General features: G+C 43.6%; 2 protein-coding genes across 6 annotated transcripts in view; one reads left to right on the top strand and one right to left on the bottom strand.

The window, feature by feature from the left end:
• RFX2 (regulatory factor X2) overlaps nt 1-328 on the bottom strand; it is a 100,416-nt gene extending 100,088 nt beyond the window's left edge. For 4 of the 5 annotated variants that reach the window (XM_060297274.2, XM_070045335.1, XM_070045336.1 and 1 more), the window contains exon 1: nt 205-328. The gene's annotated coding sequence lies outside the window, so the exon portion shown is untranslated. The remainder of the gene's footprint in view (nt 1-204) is intronic. The other variant, XM_060297273.2, reaches the window with a different exon arrangement.
• Nucleotides 1-17,416, top strand: part of ACSBG2 (acyl-CoA synthetase bubblegum family member 2) — a 69,189-nt gene that overhangs the window by 746 nt on the left and 51,027 nt on the right. The window lies entirely within an intron of this gene.

Genomic DNA, 17,416 nt, shown 5'->3' with positions numbered 1-17,416 from the left:
GGTTAAAAGGAAGAAGGGGACCACGGTCACTCCAAACTCAGCCGCGCTGTCGGGACTCGGGGTGCGGAGGGAGGTCCCGCGGGCGCGCCATCCCGTACGTTTGGGGTGAACCGCAGGGACTGCGCTGCCCGCTCCCCGACCGGGATACCCGCCGCCCCCCATACTCCCCGGCCGGGCAGGGCCCGGGGCGGTCGCATCGGTCACCTGGAGTTCCGGCCGGGAGTTCGGGCAACGGCTCCCGCGGCGGCGGTGGCGGCTGCTGCGTGTTGGTCCCCGTTGGTAAGTAACAGTCTCCACGGCTACAGTCTCTATGGCGGCGGCGGTGGCGGCGGCTGCCGCTCCTCCTCCCGCTCCCGGCGCCCGCCCGCCTCTCGCCGCCTGCCCGCCTGCCGTGACGGGGCGGGGCGTTGTTATCGGCAACGGTTACCAGGCTCCACGCCCCACCCCCTCAACGGCCCGCCTCCAACGGGCGCGATGAGGGCGGGGTGCAAGACCCTGCAGCTCTCCACTGGCTGTCCGCAGTGCCTGTCACCGGGGGCGTTCCCCGGCGAGGAAGAGGGCGAGGCTCGACCAATCGCCCCGAAGGAGGGCGGGGCTTGGAGGGAGGCGGGCGCCGCTTGGGAGGGTTGGTAGGCGGGAGGCGCGCGCGAGCCGAGTGTTGGTTGCGCCGCTCCCGGAAGGCCGAGTTTTGGGGACCCGGGGACCTTCGCTTATTGTCGGGCGTTCTGGCACAGTCTAGGTCCGGGGTCAGCAAATTCCGACCCGCGGGCCAGATGCGGCCCACTGCCTTATTTTCATGGCCCACAAGCTGAGAATTTTAAAATATGTTTTAAGTGGTTAAAAAAAAAAATCGAAAGAAGACTCTTTCGTGGCACGTGGAAACTATATGAAAGTCTTTTATTTTACTGAATCCAGTATTTTCAGCTCCTTTAAGGACTGACAGACTATGGCCCGCGGGCCAAATTCTGCCTGCCTGTGCTTGTAATTAAAGATTTTTTGGAACACAGCTTCCCCCATTCCTTTAAGGGACACGGAAACTTGTCCCACAGAGACAGAGTTGGGTAATAGAGACTTGAGCATTTGCACAAAGATGGGATGACATAAGCAAAGTCTAAAATATTTACTATCTGGTACTTCACAGAAAATGTTTGCCAACATTTTCCCCTCCTCCCTACCCCCAGGTAGTAGGTTCAACTTTTGAATGGGACAAACAAGGGACCCTCTCAGAGTTTTTTGGGTTTTTTTGGCTTTTTTTGGGTAGGGGGAGATTGACAATAAACGGAATAATAAAGTAAACATATATAGTTATTTGGGAGAAGGGGCTGGAACACAAGGAGAAAAAACTTGTTCTGAGAAAAGGCAGGCAGGGTAACTTTAGGGAAGATTAGATTTCAGCCTTATTCATTCAACAAGTAATCATATTAGTCAGAATTGACTAAATTGTCCTTATATGCCAGAAAGTGATCTAAGCATTTTTCATATGCTAACTTAGTTAAATCTCACAATCACATCCTGAAAAAAAGCGTATGCATTATCCCTGTTTTACGGATCAGAGAACAGAGGCCGGGAAAAAAACGAATGAATTTGTATCAAACAACTTGTAAGGGCTTCGAACCCCAGTGGTCTGGTGCCCAATCCCACACTCTTGACCACTAGGTGGGTAGTTTTCAAACATTTTTGACCACAAGGCACAGCAGGAAGTATATTTTACTCAGAGCCCCAGTTCACACAAACACATATATGACGAAAACATTTTCATGACGTGATACTTCAGGTAATGCTGATTTTTTTCTATTCCGTTTTGTTTTAATGAAAATGCTGATGGTGACTTGCTAAATGGATTTTGCCACGTGCTAATGGGTTGCTTCTTGCAGAGTTTCATGGGATGGAATCTAAAACTTGAGACTGCAGGAATCAGTTTCTGAGCTTCAGTGATTAATTTAGTTAAAAATATTTATTGAGTGCCTACTATTTGCCAGGCACTGTTCTTCTAGGGACACAAGTCCCACACTTATAGGAAACGTAACAGGGTAGTAACTTGGGGGTGAGTAGGTGGGGCTTATTTTGCAAGGAACAGCCAGGGATGGCCTCTGAAGTGTGGCCAACCCAGATGGTTTGATTACGGGGTTTCCCAGGGCGTGGGACTTTCAGTGCTAAATCTGGAAGATTCTCCGACAAAGTGGGAAGATTTGGTCACCCTAGGCCTCTCTGAGGGGGTGACCTTTGGGCCAAGGTCAGAATAATGAGGAAGAGGAAAGGAACATTTCAGGCATTCAAAATCCCTGGGGTGGAAACTCATGTGGAAGAAACAAAAAGCAGGTCCTTAGGCGTGGCTGGAACAGAGTGAATGTGGAGGGGTGAGTGGGTGGGGGGTGGTGAGTCAGAGGATGGAGGGGGTCATTTTATTTGAGGTCCCATAGGCCATAGGAAATGGTCCTCATCAGACTGGGAAGCCATTGGACGGTTTTAAGTAGGGGGCAGATGTACTCCAATTTGTGATTTTAAAAGCTCACTGCATGGGGGATAGATTGCAGGAGGCAAGAAAGACAGAGAACTTGGGAGTCTGTTACAGTTCTGGACTGAAAGGTATGGTGGCCTCAATTAGGGACCTGGTAGCAGAGGTGGAGATGAATGGGTGGATTAGAGGTACGTTTTGGAGAGCATTCTGATGGACTGGATGTGGGGAGGTGAGGGGAAAAGTTTCAGAGTGGGACAGGAGGTACCTTGGAGCCTTCTTGTATGGTTCATTCTGCTATAACTCTTGTTTTGAGAACGCAAATTTGTCCCAACGTGATGCCGTATTTGCAGTATTATTTCTGTATTTCTTCCCCACTGAACAGGTATAAAACTCTGCTATCTCAAAGAGGAAATCATGAGGGAAGTTAGAAAATACTCTGAGATGACCGAAAATGAAACACAACACACCAAAGTTTATGAGATGCAACTAAAGTAGAGGAAACTTGATAGCTATAATCATCTATGTTAAAGAAAAAAAGAGAGAGGGAAAGATTTCAAATCAGTAATCTAGCTATCCACCCTAAGAAACTGGAAAATAAGAGTAAACTAAAACTGAAGCTAGCAAAAGGAGGGAAATAATAAGGATTAGGGTAGGAGTAAATAAGATAGAGACTAGAAAATCAATAGAGAGAATTAATAAAACCACAAGTTACTCCTCTGAAAAGATCAAATAGGTTGATAAAACTTTAACTAGGCTGACCAAGATAAAAAGAGAGAAGATTCAAATTACTAAAATCAGGAAACAAAGAGGGGACATTACAACCAACATTACAGAAATATAAAAATGATAAAATAATACTATAAACAATTATATGCCAACAAATTAGATATCCTAGATGTAATGGGAGAAATTCTTAGAAAGATGCAAATTACCAAAACTGATTCAAGAAGAAATAGACAACTGAATGGATTTTTAACAAGTAAAGAAATTGAATTAGTAATCAAAAAACTTCCCACAAAGAAAAGCCCAGGACTACATGGCTTCATGGATGAATTCTACCAAGTGTTTGAAGAAGATTTAACACTTATCCTTCACAAACTAATTTTTTAAAAATATTTATTTATTTATTTATTTGGTTGCACTGGGTCTTAGTTGTGGCACATGGGCTCTTTAGTTGCAGCTCGCAGGCCCCTTAGTTGTGGCTCACTGGCTCCTTAGTTGTGGCATGCATGTGGGATCTAGTTCCCTGACCAGGGATGGAACCTGGGCCCCCTGCACTGGGAGCGCGGAGTCGTCACACTGTGCCACCAGGGAAGTCCCCACAAACTATTCTTAAAATTAGAAGAGGAGGGAATACTCGATGAGGCCATTCTAACACTCTCCGAGGCCAGAATTATCCTGATACCAAAACCAGACAAAGACATCACAAGAAAAGAAAACTAATAACCAAGATTTCTTATGAACATAGATGCAAAAATCCTCAACAAAATACTGGCAAACCAAATCCAGCAGCATATAAAAAGATTTATACACCACGATCAAGTGGAATTTGTCCCAAGAATGCAAGGTTGGTTGGTTCAATATTAAAAAAGTAATAATTGTTTTAGTAGAATAAAGGACAAAAATGATATGATCATCCCAACAGATGCAGAAAAAAGCATTTTACAAAATCCAACACTCTTTCACAACCAACTAGGAATAGAGGAGAACCTCAAGCTGATAAAAGACATCTACAAAAAATGCCACCATTAAGTATCAATAATGATACTTAATGGTGAAAAGCCAAATGTTTTCCCCCTAAGATCAGGAAAAAGACAAGGATATCTGCTCTCGACACTTCTATTCGACATTGTCCTGGATGGGCTAGCCAGAGTAATTAGGCAAGAAAAATAAATAAAAGGCACCCAGATTAGAAAGGAAGCAGGAAAACTATCTCTATTTGCAGATGACATGATATTGTATGTAGAAATCCTAAGGAACCCATTAAAAAGCTATTAAGACTAATAAGTGAATTCAGCAAGGTTGCAGCGTACAAGTTCAATATACAAAACTCAATTGTTTCCCTATACACTAGCAATGAACAATCTGACAATGAAATCAAGAAAAGAATTCGATTTACAATAACACCAAAGAGAACCAAAGACTTAGGAATGAATTTAATGAAAGAAGCCAAGACTTGTACAATGAAAACTAAAAAACAAACAAAAACCAAAACTAAAACAAACAAAAAAAGAAAACCAACAGCATTGAAAGAAATTAAAGAAGTCCCAAGTAAATCAAAGGATATCCCATGTTCATGGTTAAGAAGATTTAATGTTGTTAAAATGGTAATATTCTCCAAACTGACCTAGAGACTAAATGTAACCTCTATCAGAATCCAGCTGGGTTTTTGTTGTAGTTGTTGAAATTTACAAGCTGATCCCAAACTTCATAAAGCAACGCAAAGAACCCAGAATAACCCAAACAATCTTGAAAAAGAACAAAATTGGAAGACTCACACTCCCAGATTTTAAAACTTACTACAAAGCTACAGTGTGATATTGGCATAAGGCTAAACACACAGATAAATGGAACAGTACTGAGAGTCCAGAAATAAACGTACAGTTTTACAATCAATTGATTGTTTTGGACAAGAGTGCCAAGATTATCAATAGTCTCTTCAACAGGTGGCACTGGGACAACTGGATGGCCACATGCAAAAGGATGAAGTTGGACCCCTACTTCACACCATACACAAAATTAACTTAAAATAGATCACAGACCTAGGTGTAAGAACTTAAACTATACAACTCTTGGAAGAAAATATAGGAGTAGATCTCCATAACCTTGGTTTGGCAATGGCTTCTTCAATATGATACCAAAAGCAATTTAAAAATGGGAAAATATTTGAATTGACATTTCTCCAAAGAAGATATACACACAGCCAATAAGCACATGAAAAGATGCTCAAAATCATTAGTTCTCAGGGAAATACAAATCAAAACCACAATGAGATACTGCTTCACAGCTACTAAGATGACTATAATTAAAAAAAACCCAAAAACCCCAAACAGGTAATAACAAGCATTGGCAAGGATGTGGAGAAACCAGAGCCCTCATACACTGCTGGGAGAAATGTAAAATGGTACAGCCACTTTAGAAAACAATATGGCAGTTCCTCAAGAAGTTAAACATAGAATGGCTATATGACCCAGCAATTTCACCCCTAAGTATATATACCCAAGAGAAATGAAGACATATATCCACACAAAAATTTGTACACAAATTTTCATGGTGGCATTATTCATAATAGCCCAAAGTAGAAACAATCCAAATAGCCACCAACAGATAGATGGATAAGTAAAATAAGGTAAATCCATATGATAGAATTTTTTTTTTTTTTTTGCTGTACGCGGGCCTCTCACTGTTGTGGCCTCTCCCGTTGCGGAGCACAGGCTCTGGACACGCAGGCTCAGCGGCCATGGCTCACGGGCCCAGCCACTCCGCGGCGTGTGGCATCCTCCCGGACTGAGGCACGAACCCGTGTCCCCTGCATCGGCAGGCGGACTCTCAACCACTGCGCCACCAGGGAAGCCCCCATATGATAGAATTTTATTAGGCAATACCATGGAATGATGTACTGATATCCACTACAACATGGATGCACCCTCAGCACAGGATGCTAAGTGAATGAAAGGTGACAGTCACAAAAGGGCACATATTGTGTGATACAGTCTATGGGAAATGCCCAGAAGAGGCAAATCCATAGAGACAGAAAGTGGATTAGTGGTCCTCGGGGGCTGGAGGAGGGGAAATGGGGAGGCGCTGCTAAGGTGTACGGAACTTCTTTGGGAGGTGATGAAAATATTGATAGTTGCACAAGTCTTTGTATGTTCTGAAAACCACGGAATTACACACTTTAAAAGGATGAATGTCATGGTGTGTGAATTATCTCTCAATGAAGTTGTTATTAAAAGACTCTGCTACCATATGAATTAGGTTCCTTTTAGTTGTAACTCAGGTGTGTAACTCACTGATGAAGCTTTTGAGTATTGTCACCCTAACTCCATTTTACCCACAAGCCAGCCCTGTGTGTTTTTATCCTGTAATTTTGCCCAGGGTGGTGATTTTTAGGAACGCATTTATTGCCTTAGCGCAAAACTGACTGCATAGAGTCATTCCAGTTTGATGTTAGTAAAGCGGCAGCTTTCAGCTGGTCAAGTGACAGTCGTCCTTCATAGAAAGACAAGACAAGGTGGAGACCCTGCCTGGTCAGTTTTTAAGAAAATCCAGTAACCCGTAGCCATTTGGTTAAGGGGAACCTCCTCAGAAATTTAGCAGCAGCCTGTGACATCAAGGCTCTCTCATCCAATGGCCTGATTTGCACTGATGTCAAACACGACTGCACATTTCCCTTCTTGCTTATGAGCTCCTGGGAGGAGTCTAAAGTCTTTGGAGATAAAATACTGAGCTGCACCTGCCCTGTCCGTCTGTAGTGGAGAAGGATCCCTGTTCGAAAGTTATTATGAACTTCAAGACGGCAACAGCACAGCAATAAAGCAAGCGTAGGGGACCTCGTGAAGCTGTCCTGGATACAAGCCACCACCCCTGCCCCATCTTGGTGGGTGGGCTGGCTGCCACCTGCCATTCCTTTTATCCGGCCAAACCTACTACACTGACCGCCACTTCCACTCTCCCTGGTCCCTAGGAATTCAGGCCCCATGGCCTGCTTATCCTCTGCGAAGGGACACCAGAACAGGCTCCAGGACAAGATCTCAGATGCCCCCACGCCGGCTCTCTGAGCACATCTAGTTCCCGAGAAACACACAACACCTCTTCCCAAACGAACCCGCTGTTTGCAAGCCCATCCTGATTTAGCATGGAGTTGCCTTGGCTCAGCTATGAAAACAGACAACCAGCCCTTCTCTCATCCTGCAGCTTCCGGCAGGAAGTGGATACCGGTCCAGCATGCCTCCCTGGAATGGGAGCATCACCCGCTCCCTGCTCCCAGGGAGTCTATTTGGAGCCAAGACACGCCCTTCAAGTCCCCCTCCCCAGGATCGGAGGGAGGGGCAACCAGACCCCTCTGCTCACCCAGCCCTCAGCACCCCGGACGTAGTCTGCCAAGACATCCCTTTAAGAAGTTAAATAGTGCCATTTGCAGCAACATGGATGGACCTGGAGATGATCATACTAAGCGAAGCAAGTCAGACAGAGAAAGACAAATATATGATATCACTTATATGTGGAATCTAAAAAAACATGATACAAATGAACTTATTAACAAAACAGAGGGACTTCCCTGGTGGTCCAGTGGGTAAGACTCCGTGCTCCCAGTGCAGGGGGCTCTGGTTCGATCCTTGGTCAGGGAACTAGATCCCACATGCATGCCACAACTAGGAGTCCAAATGCTGCACCTAAGAGCCCTCATGCCACAACTAAAGATCCAGCATGCCACAATGAAGATCCCGAGTACCCCAACTAAGACCCAGTGCAGCCAAAATAAATAAGTAAATACTAAAAAAAAAAAAAAACAAAAAAAACCAGAAACAGATTCACAGACTTAGAGAACGAATTTATGGTTACTAGGCGGGGAAGGATGGGAGGGAGGGATAGATTGGGAGGGATAGTTTGGATAGTTTGGGATTGATATGTGTACACGCTGCTATATTTAAAATAGATAAGCAACAAGGACCTACTGTATAGCACAGGGAACTCTGCTCAATATTCTGTAATAACCTAAATGGGAAAAGAATTTGAAAAAGAATAGATACATGTACATGTATCACTGAATCACTCTGCTGTACACTTGAAACTAACACAACATTGTTAATCAACTAGACTTCAATATAAAATAAAATTTTTTTTAAATAAAAAAAAAATTTCTCTTACGATGTCCACTCTCACCCTTCTGTACCCTCTGAATAGGTGAACAGCCTTTAGAGCTGGGAACCTCTTTCTCAGTTATTTCCTCTGAAAACCTGCTCATTGGGCTGGCGCCTCCCTGTGGAATTCCAGAACCCTTCTGTCCTGGTGCCCCAGTTGAAATTGCAGTTTCCAGCCCTGTCCTCCAGTCTCAGTAAATTCCAGCAGGGCAGGGACCTCTTCTGTCTACTCTCATCTCTATCATCTAAAGCAGAGGGGTTTTTGTTGCTGTTGTTTGTTTTTCTCAATGAACCAATTCTTGGTTTCATTGATTTTTTAAGAAAGTATTTATTTATTTGGCTGTACTGGGTCTTAGTTGCAGCATGTGGGATCTTCGTTGTGGCATGCTGGATCTTTAGTTGTGGCATGAGGGCTCTTATTTTCAGCATTTGGACTCCTAGTTGAGGCATGCGTGCAGGATCTAGTTCCCTGACTAGCGATTGAACCCGGGCCCCCTGCATAGGGAGCCTGGAGTCTTAGCCACTGGACCACAGGAGAGTCTTAAAAAGCAGAGGTTTTTTTCCTAACCAAGAGTGACCCTGCCCCACAATGTCTGGGGATGTTTCCGGCAGTCACGACTAGGGGGTGCTGCTGGCATCTAGTCAGTAGAGACCAGGGATGCTCCTCAACACCCCGCAGTGCACAGGATGGCCCCACCACAGACGATTTATCTGGGCCCAAATGCCAACGGTGCCTAGACTAAGAAACCCAGCATTAAGCCTTTGGGGAAAGATTGACGCCCCAGTTCGCACCGCGCACCAGAATGAATGTGTTAAGCCGTGTAAACCAGGGTGCCTCCCACCCCCAGCATCTGTGAATGACCTCCTCTCTCCCTCCCCAGTCACTCTGTGTGTTTCAAATGTGTGTAGCATCCTAGGGCCTCCGCAGGTCAGATGATTATGGAATGCAGTGTCTTCTGGGGGTCCGTGGAATCCCCTAACCCAGGGGGGATCTCCCCTGGGATGATTCTGCCCCCTGTGAGACACTGGGCAATGTCTGAAGACACTTTTGATGTCACAGCTGGGGCAGGGGGAGCCACTGGCGTCTGGCGGGTAGAAGCGGGGCACGCTGCATCCCTCCAGGGCACAGGATGGCCCCACCACAGACAATGATGTGGCCCCAAAGGCAGCAGCCCCAAGGCTGAGAAACCTTGGTCTAGAACTGGGCTTGGAACACAGTTGTTCCTCAGTAAATCACTGTCGAATAAATGGATGGTGGAATGCCAAGCCTGCAGGTAAAAATTTCTTGTCCAAATCTAACTTTAAAATTTTTTAAAACTTTGAGATAAAATATACATAACATAAAAGTTACCATTTAAACTTGTGAGTGTACAGTTCAGTGGTATTAAGTACATTCACATTTTTGTGCTACCATCACGCATCTCCAGAACTCTATCCTGAAAACTGAAACTCTGTCCCCATGAAACACTGACTCCCCAGCCCCTCCCCCAACCCCTGGAACACACCATCTACTTTCTGCCTCTGTGGATCTGACTCCTCTAGGGCCCTCCTATGAGTGGAATCAGACAGTATTTGTCCTTCTGTGTCTGGCTTCTAGCATCATGTCCTCATGGTTCATCCATGTTGTAGCGTGTGTCAGAATCTCCTTCCTTTTTAAGGCTGAATAATGTTCCATTGTGTGGATGGACCACATTTCATCCGTTCATCCATTAACAAACACTTGGGCTGCTTCCACCTTGACTGCTGTGACTCATGCTGCTATGAGCAAGGGTGTACAAATATCTCTTCAAGACCCTGCCTTTTATTCTTTTGTTGCCCCAAATCTCTTAAGGCTAGGTGGGCAGAAACCTCGCAGAAATGCTTCCATTGGCAAAATGTAGATGAAAAGAACGCTATTCTGTGTTTGTATGAAGGGGTTTAAGCCTCTGATTATAATCCAGAAAAGATATGGAAGGGTTGCTCTGAGATTCCTCTTTAGGTTTTTATTGTAATCCCACAATTTCCCACTCAAACAGTGGTTCTATATTATGTTAGGGCAGAAGGAAAACAGGTGTGAATTTCCAGCAGGGAATTTCAGTTCAGGACTTACCTGCCCTCTATTCTGTCACTCTTAGCTCCCCCTGTATTCTTATTCTGGCCCAAGTCATCCCTTATCAAAAAGTGCCGGGTCCCTGCTGACACAGGACACCCAGGGCTTCCAAGTGGATGGAGGAAAGGCTGACATTTCCCCCTAGTGGACTCTGCTTTCTGTCCCTTCCTGAGAGAAGGCTTTGCTTGCATAAACACACAGCAATCTTTGGAAGACGATGTAGGGCACAGTTTGGAGGGAAAATGGCAGAGTCTGCAGTACAGGAAGCACAGAACCAGAAAAGTTGGGTAACAGTGGAAGGAACGGGGGTGTACCCAAGGCAGTATCTTGAATGCTTTGCCCTCTTACCTAAAGCCCTGGGGCAAGTGACATCAAGGAGAAATCATTTATAAGGTGTGTCCAACTTGTCCTGATTTCTCTAGAACTTTCCTGCTATTAAAACTGAAATTCCAGGGGAATTCCCTGACAGTCCGGCGGTTAGGACTCGGTGCTTTCACTGCCTGGGGCCCAGGTTTGATCCCTGGTTGGGGAACTAAGATCCTGCAAGCTGTGAGGTGTGGCCAAAAAAGAAAAAAAGAAAAGGAGAAGGAAAAAACCCTGAAACTCCAGTTCCTCAAGAAGTTAGACAGAGTTACCACATGACCCCACAATTCTACTAGGTATATATCCAAAGGGATTGGAAACATTCGTCCATACGAAAACTTGTCCATGCACATACAGCAGCATTACTCATATCTAATAGCCAAAAAGTGGAAAGGACTCAGATGTCTATCAACAGATGAATGGATAAACAAAATGTGGTATATTTACACAATGGAATACTATTCAGCCATAAAAAGGAGTGAGGCACTGACACTTGCTACCATGCAGATGAACCCTGAAAACATGATGCCAAGTGTAGTGAAACGGTCACAAAGGAACACATACTGTATGATTCCATTTGGGTGAAATGTCCAGTAGAGGCAAATCTACAGAACAGAAAGTGGGTGAGTGGTTACCAGGGGCTGGGGAGGGAGGAACTGAGGGGCTGCTAAATGGATACGAGGGTATGGGTTTCCACTGGGGGCAGTGGAAATGTTCTGGAATTAAACAGTAGGGATGGTTGCACCATGCTTTAAATATGCTAAAAATCACTGAATTGTACAATATACTATGATGAACTTCATGTTATGCGAATTATACCTGAATAATAATTAAAAAAATTTTTTTTAAACCTGAAAGTTCCATGTCGCAGGGACCACCTCAGCCCTGAGCAAACCAGATGGTTGGTCACTCCAGCTGTTGTAGGTGTAGGTTTGGTTGCAGACAGGTTGATATGGAGTCCCTGCTACCCTGTGCTGACAGACAGTCTTACTTACTGTTGTCAGACACACTGTGAAGAAAGGGCTCCAAGATCAAACGATGCCAGTGCCCAGCAGCTCATTAAAGGCACTGAGAAGTCCTGCAATCTGAGTTATGACCCCAGCCTTTGGAACCATTCAGACTTGAGTTCTGGATGCTAGCTGCATACTCAAGGGCAAGTCACGTAATCCTCTAACTCTAGTTTCCTCTTCTGTATATATCAGTAACTAGGGTTAGAGTTTCCTCTAACCCTAGTTTCCTCTTCTGTTAAAAAAAAAAAAAAAAAAAAAAGGTTTCCGATGAAGACCTACCTCGTGGGGATTCACTGGGATGTGCTCTGTAACGTGCCAGGGATACTGAAGGTGCCCAAGAGATGTTACTAGTATCAGAAAAAAAAAAAAAAAAAGCCATTAGTAAAAAATGTTAATTCTAACTGCATTTCCCAAACCTATTAAACCGAGTGACCTATTTCCCCCTGCTAACACCCCTCACCTTGGGAAATGCAGTTTACTATTAGGAATTGTCCTGGTGGGGGAAGGGAGGAATTAGGAGTTAGAGATTAACATATATACATTACTATATATAAAACAGATAACCAACAAGGACCTACTATATAGCACAGGGAACTCTACTCAGTATTTTGTAATGACCTATAAGGGAAAAGAATCTGAAAAAAAAAGAGATATATATGTATGTATAATTGAATCACTTTGCTGTACACCTGAAACGAACACGACCTTGTCAATCAACTATGTGTCAACACAAAAATAAAATTTAAAAAAAAGGAAAAAAAAAGAATTGTCCTGGTGTATTTCCAAGGAGTTGGCTGTGAAATGAATTTCTTTGCCTCAAATCATCTCATGATGAAGCTGCAGATGTGCTCCCACAGAAGGCTTGTGAGATGTGCAGCGAGCACGGGATTAGGTGTCTGGGTTTGGGGTCGGACAGGCAAAAGGGGAGCAGTTTTGATCAAGGCAGGGGGCGCCATGGAGCACTTGGCCTCCCAGAACCTCAGTTTGAAACTTCAGCATCGAATGATTCCAAAGATGGGTTTCTTCCACTTGGAACTGTCCATGACTGAAAATACCACATTTTTTTTTCAGGAAATAACTTTTTATTTTATATTGGAGTACAGTTGCTTAACAATGTTGTGTTAATTTCAGGTGTACAGCAAAGCGATTCAGTGATACGTATACACGTATCTATCTTTTTTCAAATTCTTTTCCCATCTAGGTTGTGATACAATATCGAGCAGAGTTCCCTGTGGTATACGGTAGGTCCTTGTTGGTTCAAAAGGATACACGCACCCCAATGTTCACTGAAGCACTGTTTACAACAGACAAGACATGGAAGCAACGTAAATGTCCATTGACAGAGGAATGGATAAAGATGATGTGGTACATATATACAATGGAATATTACTCAGCCATAAAGAGAATGAAATAATGCCATTTGCAGCAACACGGATGGACATTACATTTTAAGATGGGGCACTGAGACAAAAAGAATGACAGAAACCTGGGATCATCCTAAACAGCCAACAATAAAGGATTGATTGAATGAAGTAGCATTCAGCTAAGCAATGGACTATTATACAGCAGTGAAAAAGAATGCGATGAAGCTATGTGGGCGGGTGTAGGAGAACGGCTATGATCCACATATTAAACAACAAAATAGTAAATAAGCACAGAACATTGAACACTGTTGACAGCATTTTTAAAGGGGGATATTTGTTTCAAAAGGGGATAAACTTACCCATGTAAATACTGCCTTTTTAAGTAAATACGTTTATTCAGTGCTTACTCTGTGCCCGGTAATTCCCCATCCTTTGTCAATATTAACTCATTTCGTCTTCACAAGAACTCTTGTATTATTAGTCCCATTTTACATATGTGTTATCTCTTGCTGTGTAAACAACTGTCCCCAAATTTAGCAGCTTAAAACAACAAACATTCATGGTCACAGAGAACGGCTGTGGGTCAGGAATCTGGGTGCAGCTTCACTGGGTGGTTCTAGCTCAAGGTCTCCCATGAGGTTGTGGGCAAGCTGTTGGCTGGGGCTGTGGTCTCATCTGAAGGCTCAACTGGGGAAGATTCTTTCTCTCTCTCTCTCTCTTCTCCCTCCCTCCCTCCCTTCTTTTCTTTCCTTCCTTCCTCCCTTTCCTTCCTTCCTTTCTTTCTCTCTCTCTCTTTCTTTCTAAAATTGTGGTAAAAACACTTAATATGAGACATACCCTCTTAACAAAATTTCAAGCGTACAACACAGAAATGTTAACTGCAGACACAATCTGTAGAATTTATTCAGCAGGTCTCTAGAACTTATTCATCTTGAAATACTGAACCTTGACACCCATCAAATAGAACACCCCACGGGGAAGAGCTCTAAGCTCACTCATGTGGTTAAGGCAGGCCTCAGCTCCTCTCGGGCTATTGCCTGGAGACTTCCGTTCTTCACCTCACAGGCTGTTTAAGAAGTTGCTTGCGTGTCCTTCTGACATGACGGTGGGGACCTGGCAGCTGGTCTCCCCCCGTACACCTGAGACAGAAGCCACTGTCTTTTTATAACCTAAGCTCAGCAGTGATGACATCTCATCAGTTCTGATATAATTGTTAGAAGGGGATCAGGAGGTCCAGCCCACACTTGGGGGAGAGGATTACATAAGGATGTTGATACGAGGAAGTGGGGATCATTGGGGGCCGTCGGGGGGGGGCATTTTAGAGGCTGCCTACCACTTTGGGGGGTACACAAGGGTTCAGTTAAACTCACAGAGCCAGGTAATAAGCTGCAGAGCTGGGATGTGAACCCAGGTGGTCTGGCTCTGACACCCATGTGGCTGACCTCTAAGCTCTCCTATATCTCTTCCATGTTCTTTTGCAGCGTGCTTGTATATGTAGAGAATATTCCTGGAAAAACAATAAATATAAACTAAGAATACACATAACAGGAGGAGGGAGGCTTAGCTCTTCACTGTGTCCTCCTTTCACCCTGTTGAGGCTATCTGTCTGTCTGTCTGCCTTTGCGTGTATTTACCAAGTGCAAGTATTACGTTTCCAAACAATTTTTTTTTTTTTTGGTCAAAAACTCCCAGAGGCATAATAAAATGAAAGGATATTTTCTGCTCAAATATGAAATAAAAATCGAACCACCAAAAAAAAAAAAAGTTAACCACATGTTTACAAGAAAAGAATTAGCCAGTGAAACCACAAGACCACTAAAAACTAGATGAGTCTAAGAATGGTACGAAAATACATCCTCCTGGGAGCTTTCCAGATCTCCTGGAGAGCATTTACCCTCTGTGGTTGTTAAAACTTTTTTCCCCCTCCCAGAAGGAATTCTTCCTAATTGACTGTTTTTATTTAACGAATGACTGTTAATTAACCGGTGCCGTTAGAACTTTAAAGGCCATTTAAGCATTGGTAGGTGGTTTTGAGAGCCACTGATTTGGTGCAGACCTGAATGCGAGTATCTGATCCTTTCAAAGAGAAGCATGAGAGCGCAATTTCCATAATGACTGGGCTTCCGAAAAGTGGATTTCGTGTGGAAAGCACCTGTGCGGTGAGACGATCTTTATTTTTCTCGTGGTTTTCTCGCCATCCGTTGTCACATTTCTCTGCGACAGCGAATCATTTCCGTAGCAAACTGCTGTGACCTCCAGCCTGGGAAGGGGCAGGCTGAATACACGCAGAACACATTAAAAAATAATCCCATGTTTTCAGCCAACTGTGTTAACCACTTCCAGGCAACCAGGAAGTAGGGCAATAGAATGGCTGTACCTAAGTTCCATACTGACTGCCAGCGAATGGAAGAAGGAAAGGAAAGGGGGAAAAAAGAGAAAAAGTTGAAGAATTGGAGGGAAATGAAAGGGGAGAGGAATGAGAAGGAAGGGAGTTTTTTAAAAAAAAAAAAAAAAAAGGAAGAGAAACACTTCAATGACAAAAGCCGTCAAGAACCCTTACTGCCCACTTTACAGAAATGAAGCTAAGGAGCCCTGGAGCCGCAACTGAAGAGCCCGCCTGCTGCAACTAAGACCTGGCACAACCTAAATAAATAAATATTTTTTAAAAAATGAAGTTAAGAATCTAACATTCTTAGCTTGATTGCAAGTGTACTAGTTGTAACGGTAACGTGGGTTGACTAGTCAGAACTCCACGCATGAACGTAAGTGACTTTTAGGAAATGATGTAAGGACCTGCCTAATATTTTGGCAGGACAGTCTGACGGGGGTGGGGGACAGGGAACTGGGCAGCTCCTTCACATCTTCACGAAGGACACTGGTTATCCATATTATTTGGGGGGTATCATCCAACTAATATCAACTCTGCCACGTTCATCATTAATTGCAGAAAATCACAAATAGGAAACAGAATACGGAATACCGTAAACTACGCGAATGGGTTTGTGGAAGACGATATTTACATGGGCGGATCTGGCCTCCCTCTGCGTTTTGGGGTGGATGCCCCTGTGTTTGTTTGTTTGTTTTTTTTCCAGACCACGACTGTTTCAGAACATCCACTTTTCATTCTCCATGTTTAAAAACACAGATGGAATAAAATTCCTTAAGTTCTTAAAGTTGTGGTGGATTCTGGTTTTCTCCTAGATTTTCATTTTATGAAGTGGTCAATTCATTTATTTATTTTATGCTGTTATGAGGATAGGTAATAGAATATTAACTTATGTAAAGATATGGACGAAAATCGTCAGATAGCAAGGGTGTAACAGGAAGTGAGAAGATAATGTCTAAAACTGAGGTTAGAAAAGATGCATGTACCCCAATGTTCATAGCAGCACTATTTACAATAGCCAAGACATGGAAGCAACTTAAACGTCCATTGACAGATGAATGGATAGAGAAGATGTGTACATATACACAATGGAATATTACTCAGCCATAAAGAAGAAATAAATAATGCCATTTGCAGCAACATGGATGGACCTAGAGATGATCATGCTAAGTGAAGTAAGTCAGAGAAAGACAAATATCATATGATATCAATTATATGTGGAATCTAAAAAAAGTGATACAAATGAACTTATTTACAAAAAGAGAAACAGACTCAGGGACATAGAAAACAAACTTACGGTTACCAAAGGGGAAAAGTGGGGGGGAGGGATAAATTAGGAGTTTGGGATTAACATATACACACTACTATATATAAAACAGATAATCAACAAGGACCTCCTGAATAGCACAGGGAACAGTACTCAAAATTCTGTCATAACCTATACGGGGAAAGAATCTGAAAAAGAATGGATATATGTATATGTATAACTGAATCGCTTTGCTGTACACCTGAAACTAACACAGCATTGTAAATCAACTATACTCCAATATAAAATAAAAAATTAATTAAAAAAAACCCCTGAGGTTAGGGACTTCTCTGGCGGTCCAGTGGTTAGGACTCTGTGCTTTCACTGCTGAGGGCCCGGGTCCAGTCCCTGCTTGGGGAACTAAGATCCCACAAGCCATGCAACGTGGCCAAAACAACAACAACAACAATAACAGAAACTGAGGTTACTACCAAAGGAAACAGTCAAGGTATCCATAATGGTTGGCTCCTGGGGGGGGATACTTGTGGAATTTTAGGAGGCAGAGGTGGAACAGGGCATTTTTGCTTTGTTATAAACCTTTCCGATCTTTCTGATAAGCAACAACAACAACAAAAT

The sequence above is a fragment of the Globicephala melas genome, chromosome 3 (genome assembly GCF_963455315.2).
Source record: "Globicephala melas chromosome 3, mGloMel1.2, whole genome shotgun sequence".
Classification (NCBI taxonomy): domain Eukaryota; kingdom Metazoa; phylum Chordata; class Mammalia; order Artiodactyla; family Delphinidae; genus Globicephala; species Globicephala melas.
This window is presented reverse-complemented; position numbering and strand designations above follow the sequence as displayed.